The following is a 10,524-nucleotide window of genomic DNA, read 5'->3' as shown; positions in this document are numbered from 1 at the left end:
ATGATTTATTTGAGTAGATTGATGTTTGATGGCAATTGTTTGCTCAAAAGGTTTTTATAACATAATTTTGATGAAAATCAAACTTTTCTATTTCATAGATGACACTCTTGTCTACCTTTGGAATGGTCCAGTTATTGAATTTTTGTTCAATCTTAGCAACTTGAAGTTCATGAGAATTGAATGTATCATATGCAAATGCATGCTCATGAGCTATTCTTTTTCGTCATGATTAGTGTTTAAAATATTTAGATTTACTACTAAACTCCTAAATCAATTAGACATTAAAGACATAGTTGAATAAAATAAAATGATAACGACATACCACTGTAGATGCAATGCAGAAGGATAGACCGACTCTTACCTAGCCTACAATGGGACCACCCAATGCCTTCCCTCGCTTCACGACTTGATCAATGCTATTCATCAGACATCCAGATTAAGACCAATTTTCCTCCGACACAGTACCTAAAATAGTAATCACTATAATTTGTCCACGGATTAACGACGGAATCTTAATGACAACTATATGTTGTCGGTAATTCAGTTGCTACCACATTTATTTTATTGTTATAGATTTTTTTATAATATTTTGTTGGAAAGTCAGTAATCCAATAAGTAGTAGCAACGGATGGCTTCCATTGGTGAAAAAGGGTCTAAGGCCTCACTTTCTAATAGTGTATGAAATCAAAAACATGGAAGCATAAAAGGCTCTTTAACTCATATTCTCTAAATAGTATAAATAAAATACAATTTATTTTTTTCACATAGAATTTGAGCTAAATTAAAATAATATAGGAATGTTGATTCGTTATATAAACGGGGTAAATATTTTAATTTTGAAACAACATTTTTACTTATAATGTGTGGAATATATGCACTTTGTTTTAGAACTTGTTAAACATATTTACGTCTTCTACGCAATATGAATCTGTCGCTCCAATTTAAATTCTGTTGTACCCTCTTTGTTAAATATTTCTTGTGTAGAGGTGAGGATTCTCCGATATCCCATTTACGTGTCGTGAAGAAAAACATATTCAAAATTGTTTTTCATCGCGTATCAAATATGTTATTACTAGCTGCAGCATTTGAATATCCCCATCTCAAATTGCATGGGATCAAACATTGATTTCAATTACTTCAAAATGATTTAAGCCCCGTTTGACAATCATTATTCGAAAACTCTTTTTTACATATTTATTTTCGATTACACATTCACACAATAAAATATTTTGTACGTAAACCCTGATTTTTTCTACTTTTTAACCATACATTCTTCTAAAAATCATTGTTCAAGACATTTTTTCCCAAATAATGACTATCATATAGGAGGCTAAATTTTTCATTCTATACAAATATATCCTAATCACAAGGAAGAATTATATAGTTGTGTAATTTGTACTATGGTTCGAACTACATAAATTTACATTTTTTGAGTTCAAAATGTATGACACCAATATGCTTGGATCATCAATATAGGGTAAGACATTAGTAGGGGCTGACTTCTTCAATATGCTTACTGGTAGAATGCACAGTTGCATCAATAACTGGTATTATCAAGTATAGCAAAAAATCTGATCATAACATCTGCAACTTTATTATTGTAATGTGTATCATTTAAGATCTTATGTTAGATCTGTAGGATAATTTAATACTTTAAATCACTAGATCTTTTATGTTAAATCATCAATAAATACAAGAATTAAAGCGGAAGCGTACCTAAATCAGACATGGTTAATGCAATAATGAATTTCGCGGTACACTCTTCCAAATCTACACGCAGTCTCCTTTTTCTCTCTGTGATGGGATGCAGTAGAGAATGAATAATACGTACGTGTGATCTGGGGACCATAACCTATTTATATAGCAATACCCTTTGACCTAATTCGGCGCATCATAGAATTAGGACTTGGGCCCGATCTCTACACATATGTAAACTCACACTTTAATTGAATACATTAAAGCCCAAAATCGAAACCTTATTAGATCACTTTAATTGGGCTTAACCGAATTTGATAGCTTTTAATTTAACACACAATTATTCACACATAGCACATCTATTGATTAAAAATCCTTACAATCTCCCACTTGGGTTATATGTGTCACCTTATAATTGTGCATTAAACATAACCTTATGAGTACTCAAAATTTTGCTATCATTACTGAATGCATCCAGAAAACAATCCCGTCCATCACTCATATCAACATAGGATCAAAGCGGTTTTCGCTACTTTCATGTAGCTAAACCCATCAATGATCACGTAGATCGATATAACCGAATGACATGGATCAAATATGGATGTGTAGTATGAAAATTACATGTGATGTGATCTGTAACATGCCTATTTCCAACTGATCCACCTTAATGCCTTAGTGAGATCATTTTAAACAAGTTCAGAGATAATAAACCAAATAACTTTATAATTGAAAATAACTTTAACCTTAAACCGTGTCCAAAATAACAATACATGTGTTCAATATGAAAAGCAAAAATACAAACTCTCACTGAAACTAGATATCCTCAAGAGATACTATACCCATATGAGCAATGTGCTCATGAAAGACCTTGGGTATCAATCCCTTAGTAAGCGGATCCGCAACCATGGAGTTTGTCCCAATATACTCTATTGACACCTGTCCACTATAAACTCTTTCTTTAACAGCCAGGAACTTGATCTCTTTATGTTTTGACTTCGTTAAGCTCTTGTTGTTATTAGAATACAGTACTTCTGATTTATTGTCACAAAATATCTTAAGTGGTCTTTCTATATTGTCCACAATGCCCAGCCCAATGACAAAATTACACAGTTATATTCCATGATTTGATGCCTCATAACACGCTATAAACTCCGCTGCCATGGTGGAAGTAGCTATTAGTGTCTGCTTAGCACCCTTTCAGGAAATAGCACCATTAGCAAGCATGTAAATATAGGCTGAAGTGGATCTCCTACTATCTTGGTATCCCGTTAAATCGGAATCAGAATAACCGATGATCTCCAACTGATCCGATCTCTTGTATGTGAGCATGTAGTCTTTTGTTCTCTGTAAATACCACATGACCCGTTTGGTTGCTTTCCAATGGTCCATTTTCGGATTACTTAAATATCTCCCTAACATCTCAACAGTGTACGCTATATCCGGAAGCGTACAAACCTGAGCATACATCAGACTCCCTATAACTGAGGAATAAGGAATCTTCTGCATTTCTTTAATTTTCAAGTCATTTTTACGACACTGACTTAAGCTGAACTTGTCTCCTTTAGCCATAGGGGTGTCACTTGGTTTACAATCTTGCATGCCATATTTTTTAAGTACCTTTTCGATAAAGCTCTTTTGTGATAATCCAAGAATACCCCGAGAACGATCTCGGTGTATCTGAATTCCTAATACAAAAGAGGCGTCACCAAGATCTTTCATCTCAAAATTCTTTGCTAGAAATGTCCTAGTTTTGTACAATAAGCATATATCGTTGCTGGCAAGCAATATGTCATCGACCTATAAAACCAGAAAAGTATACTTGCTCCCACTGAACTTGTGCTATATACAATCATCGACCAAATTCATCTCAAAACCAAATGAGATGATCACCTGATAAAACTTGTAATACCACTGACGAGACACCTGTTTGAGGCCATAGATGGATTTCTTTAATTTACAAACCATTTGCTTTGCATCATCCGATATAAAGTTTTCTGGTTGTATTATATAATTTGTTTCATCAATGTCACCATTGAGAAACGCTGTCTTAACATCCATCTGATATAACTCAAGATCGAAATGCACTACCAATGCCATTATTGTTCTGAAAGAGTCTTTCGAAGAAATCGGAGAAAAAGTCTCTTTATAATCAATGCCTTCTTTCTGTGTAAAGCCCTTTGCGACAAGACAAGCCTTATACCTCTCTACATCACCTTTCAAATCCCTCTTGGTCTTAAATATCCATTTGCAACCAATGGATTTCGCACCTTCAGGCAATGGAACGAGGTCCCATATGTCATTGTCCTTCATGGACTTTATCTCTTCATTCATGGCATCGAGCCACTTTTGAGAGTTAGAACTTTCCATGGCTTGACGGAAGTTGATCGGATCATCTTCCACCATTCCAATGTCAACTTTATGTTCTTGGAGAAATACAATGTAATCATTCGAAATCGCACTTCTCCTCTCTCTAGTGGATTTTCTTAATGACATTGGTTCTTGAAGCTGTAGAGTTTGTTCTTTTGGAACAATTTGTTGATCTTGAGAGGGAGGTATGACATTGTCTTGATTCAGAGTTGCTTCTTGAACAATATCAGGGATAGAAACCTGATCATTATCAATGGCAATTGGAGGAATTTCAACATATTCCTTCTCAAAGACAAAGCCTGTAACCCTTTCTCTCCCCACAAACTCAACATCCTCAAAGAACCGAGCATTTCCTATCTCGAAAATTGCCTTAGTTGTGGGATTATAAAACTTGTAACCCCTGGACCTTTCAGAATATCCAATAAAATTGTAACTGATGGTCCTTGCGTCCAGTTTCTTTTCATTTGGCTTATAGGGTCTTGCCTCAGCTGGACACCCCCAAATATGTATATACTTCAAACTAGGCTTCTTGCCCATCCAAAGCTCATATGGGGTTTTATTAGTGGCCTTAGTTGGACCTCTGTTGAGTATATAAGCTGCAGTCTTTAATGCTTCATTCCAGAGAGATTATGGTAAGGTAGAATGACTAATCATACTCCTTACCATGTTCTTAAGCGTTCTGTTTCGTCACTCAGCAACACCATTCATAGTGGGCGAACCCGGCATAGTGTACTGTGGGACGATACCGCATTCCTCTAGGAATTTAGCAAACGGTCCTGGACGCTGTTCACCTGAACCGTCATATCTGCCATAGTATTCACCCCCACGGTCAGATCTGACGCTTTTAATCCTTTTGCCGAGTTGGTTCTCAACTTCAGCTTTATAGTTTTTGAACACATCCAGTGACTGTGATTTTTCATGAATGAGATATACATAGCCATATCTTGAAAAATCGTCTATGAACGTTATAAAATATTATTGACCATTCCAAGAACTCATAGGGAATGGCCCACAAATATCCGTATGTACAGGTTCTAAGACGTCTGAAGTCCTATTGGCTTGAAATCTCCTTTTATTGGTTTGTTTTCCTTTTATACAGTTGACACACAAATCATAATCTGTGAAGTCAAGAGGGTCAAGAATCTCGTCTGACACAAGTCTCTCAATTCTCCTTTTGGAGATATGACCTAATCTCTTGTGCCACAACGAGGCAGAATTCTCGTCGATTAATTTTAGCTTTACACCTGAAGTACTTACATGCAGGGATTCATTAAAAAAAGCAATTGTATCAATTGAATAAAGATTATCATAGCTTGATAAAGAATCGGAACCAACCAATTTTGAATCAAGAAGCAAACTAAATATTCCATTTCCAAATGAACAAGTATAACCAAATTTGTCCAAAACAGAAATAGAAATCAAATTTTGTCTAAAAGACGGTACAATAAATGTCTCAACAAGATCCAAATAAAATCCAGTCTTTAACAATAATCTAAATTTTCCTATTACCTCTACTTCCACCCTTTTGTCGTCGCCAGCATAGATGTATCTTTCACCATCACTTGGTTTTCGACAACTCAAGCAACCTTACATAGACATACTGATGTGAGTTATTGCACCAGAATCTATCCACCGTGTATGTCTAGACACCGAAGTTAAATTAACCTCAGAACAAACCAAATGAAGAAGAATACCTTTCTTTACACGCCATGCGTGATAATTGGTGCAATTCTTCTTCTTATGACCTGCAGCTCCACAAAAGAAATAACTACCTTCAGTCGGTTCCTTATGCTGTTTCTTTTGCAGTGTCGTACCTGCAGCTTCCTTATTAATCTTCCTTTTTTTGTTCTTTTTGTCCTTAGAGGTGGTGGTCAAATGAGCACTTTTTGTTTTCTCATGCTTCAGTCTTTCCTCTTCCAGGACACAGTGTGAGATGAGCTCATTAAGGGACCATGAGTCCTTTTGACAGTTGTAGCTCACCTTGAATTGACTGAAATGTGCCGGAAGAGATATTAGAACCAAGTGCACTAACAAGTCTTCAGATAAATCTAACTTGAGTGCCTTTAGTTTTGAAGCAATGTGAGACATTTCCATAATGTACTCCCAAATGTTTCTTTTCCCTTTATACCTCATTGAGACAAGGTTCGTCAAAAGTGTACTTGTTTCAGCCTTTTCATTCTTAGCAAACATTTTCTCAAGATCCTCAAGGAAACCCTTACCCATAGTCACCTTATCGGACATAGTGCCCCGGAACGCTTCTAGAATAGCACGCTTCATAACCATTAAGCTTATACAGTTCAATCGTTCCCACTTTTTCATCCCCCTCTTGTCATCAGAGGTACTCTTATGAGTAAATGCAGCAGGTTGATCGACCCGTAAAGCAAGGTCCAGGTCCATAACTCCGAGAACAATCATCACGTTCTCTTCCCATGCCCTGAAATTTGTGTCATTAAGCATTGGAATTGAATTGATGCTAGCAGAGATATTAACAGCAGAACCTGAAACTGAATTAGATAACGTTTATTATGAATAGCTCACATGAATATCTTTAATATGCAAATAATAATAATGGTTCTTGAGGCTGTAAAGTTTGTTCTTCTGGAACATTTGTTGATCTTGAGAGGGAGGTATGACATTGTCTTGATCCAGAGTTGCTTCTTGAACAATATAAGGGATAGAAACCTGATCATTGTTAATGATAATTGGACGAACTTCAACATATAAGTTAGTCAATTTTCACAAGAGAGGTTGCTTTGACAACATGTTGTTTCAATTAACCAATTTTCGAATATTATATCTCTTAAAAGAGTCCTTAATACCAAAATTTGAAAAGGAAAATCACCAATTTTGCACATTTTGATTAGTTTTAAGCTTTAGGGGCCTTAGGATTAATAATTCAAACTTTAAGGGTGCAAAATTAATTAATTCCAAATTTTAGGGGTTGAAATCAATAAACTTGAAACTTTAGGGACCATAATTAATTAATTCAATACTTTAGAGGATCAATTAGAACAAATTTTAAAACTTTAGGGGCCAAAATTGGCCAATTCAAAACTTTAGGGATCAAATTTTGAAAATTTGAAACTTTAGGGGTTAATTTGAAATAATTATAAACTTTGGGGGACCAATTTGAATTAATAATTAAAGTTTGAGGACTTTAATTATAAAATTCAGGACTTTAATGGCCCTAATTAATTAATTTTAAACCTTAGGGACTGAATTATTAAATCCAAAACTTAAATGCACAAATCTTAATATAACTTAAAGGTTAGGGACTGAAACCTTAATTTTATAACTCTAACCCTAATTGCAAACAGGGGCCTCAAATTTCCTAATTTACAGAGGAAGCCCCTGCCCCCAAAAATCAACTCAAAAACAGAAAACCCTAAAAAAAGTTTTCTCTTCTCTTTCCATTGGGCGACGCCCGCCTAACAAAACGGGTGGCCGGCGTCCCTTCCCTTTTACAGCAGCGGCGCACTGCACAGCCAGCAGCGATGCCATTGCCCGCTGTCGATTTTTTTTTTTTTTTTTGAAATCTGAATCTGATTTCAAAATCCATAAAATTCATAATCCGAAATTTCTCAAACCTCAATTATCTTTAATACACATTATAAAAGATAATGAAATAATATACCGAATAGTTTTCAAATTCAACAAAATATAGATCTAAAATTGTTAAATCTGAAAATTTCAAAAGAATATTGCAAGAACCAAATTAAAACATTTGATTCTCAATGATTCAACAAGAAAAGACTCTGATACCACTTGTAGGATAATTTAATACTTTAAATCACTGGATCTTTCATGTTAAATCATTAAGAAATACAAAAATTAAAGCGAAAGCGTACCTGAATCAGACATGGTTAATGCAATAATGAATTTTGCGGTACACTCTTCCAAATCTACACGCTGTCTCCTTTTTCTCTCTGTGATGGGATATAGTAGAAAATGAATAATATGTACGTGTGATCTGGAGACCATAACCTATTTATATAGCGATGCCTTTTGACCTAATTCAGCCCATCATAGAATTATGACTTGGGTCCAGTCTCTACACATATGTAAACCCACATTTTAATTGAATACATTAAAATCCAAAATCGAAGTTTTATTAGATCACTTTACTTAGGCTTAACCGAATTTGATAGCCTTTAATTTAACACACAATTATTCACATATAAGCCCATTTATTGATTAAAAATCCTTTCAAAATTGACATGCATAATGTGGTCTAAGCTATATTACAATTCGAATAGAAATACATGTTTGTATCCTTAATTGTTTCAAGAAGATGAAGGTGTCGCGGAACCTCAGATTTGAAATTGTAGATTGTGAAGATGGAATTCTAATTATATTTCAATTTTTATTCACTTTTGTATTATGTTTTATATAATTTATTTACACGAAATATTTATACAGTTTAAACTCTGTCTACTTAATGTTGCTGGTTCCAAGCCATGATAAAGGAGAAAGGTTTTTACAAATTTAAAAATCTTACATTTACACTTTTCTTACAAATCTTAATACATACACAATGTATTTAAATGGATAATAATAAGACTTGATTTAAAAGTTTCAGTTCATAAATAGAGCCGCACATAATTAATTATGGAATCAGCGATGTATAGACTATAGTACTCTCTTCCATCAACGTTAACCAGCTAATCAGTGGTTAGGTGATTTTCTCATTAGAGTCAGTCAAATTTGCCAACGTTTAATTAATGGCATAGTTAGATTATAGGGTGGTTATATAGAGTAAATTATATGTTAGGTAAGCCGCCGTAGGGGAAGATTATTGCTACATTCATACTTACCAAATTTTGTATAGAAAAGACTAGAGATGGAAGGGCATAACTATCTCCCTCCATGTCTTTAGCACTTGAGTATCGAGTAATGGATTGATAAAAATCAACTGTTACAATTCTCTATGAGTATTGGGCATAAAGCAGTCGTTCCTCTATAGTAAGAGGAACTAGTACATCAAGGATTCATTAACTCGCGAAACGACCATTTTCCTCCTAGTCCCCTCGTTGGGAAAGAGTTCGGATAGTATCGATATTCCCCTACTCTATTTCCATCTGTAGGGAGCTGTCTTGAAGAGTGGACAGGTTTGGCACTTAATCCGAAGGAGATATAATTAGACCGATTCCTGAATTTTATTTTCAAATACTTTTAAATGTTTCGACTATTTATGAAACTTGAGAAGAATATGATTATAAAAGAATTCCTTCTTTCTATTCTTGTTTCTCTAATGGGTGGTCAAAACTTTATCTATGTTCGAATCCTGATTCCATTATATAACCTCCACACTATATATATATTTTTTTTAATATTATTCAAAATGGAATCTATCGTGTCATCCCAAATACTATGGATTATCAAACTTTAGAATATTCTTACCAAAATTTAAGGGTAATTAGCACAAAATGGCACTATTAATTGTACTTATTGTGCAAATGTTCCCGTCGTTTCAAATTTGATGTTTACACCCTTATTTGAACATTTTCTTGTAGAGTTGGCCATTTTCATTACATTCTATCAATTCCTTCCATCAATATTGGTAAATCGTTCAAGTTGTCTGTATCATTTGTTTTCATTGCGGCAAAAGGTCATTATCGTCTATTTTCTTCATTAAAGTATTGTAATATAACTAACTCATCCTTCTCTTTACAAATAAATAGAAAAGAAATAAATAATAATAAAATTGCAGTCAAAGTTCTAAAATTTTCATACACTGAGAACGAGTTCCACTTCAAACAATTTAAAATATATAAATAAAAAAATTTATTTTCCCAAAAAAAAAAAAATTATTTTCCACTTAGCTAGATTTGAATTAGAACAGTTAGGATTGTGGTGTGGATTAAGATATTGATTGAACCTTTAATAAAAAAATAAAAAAGAAAAAAAAGAAATCCTATTGTCAGACATCATTTCGTAAGTCAAAAGAAATTTGAATAAAAATCAAATCAAATTTTAAAAGTTAATGCAATGTGTGTATGTGCTTGGGAGCACGGGCGCGCACGTAATCAGCAACCCGAAAATAGAAACAAAAAATTCCTGAAAATAGCTAAATTTTTAAAAGCGTTCTTGAATTGTTGAAAACAAAACGAAATTAAACTTGATTACTAGATAATGCCACAATGTGATAGGGAGAATGGTTATTGTTGTTGTTGTTGTTGTTGTTGTTGTTGTTGGTGGTGGTGGTGGTGGTGGTCGGTGGCAGGGTATGAAATTGAATAGGAAAGAAGAACTATTTTTAAATTTTTTCTTACTTTTTTGATACTTTTAATTCTCTTTCTAATTATTTTGGTGGTAGTCGAGGGTAGGGGTGGTGGTAGGGTAGATGGGGTAAATTGGAAAGATAAAATATTTTTCTTTTGTTGGTATGTTTCAAATTATTTTACTTGAGACTCATTTCTATTTTTTTTTTTTTAAATTTGGAACTCTAGCTATATATATATA

Source organism: Olea europaea, unplaced genomic scaffold (genome assembly GCF_002742605.1).
Source record: "Olea europaea var. sylvestris unplaced genomic scaffold, O_europaea_v1 scaffold203, whole genome shotgun sequence".
NCBI lineage: Eukaryota > Viridiplantae > Streptophyta > Magnoliopsida > Lamiales > Oleaceae > Olea > Olea europaea.
This window is presented reverse-complemented; position numbering follows the sequence as displayed.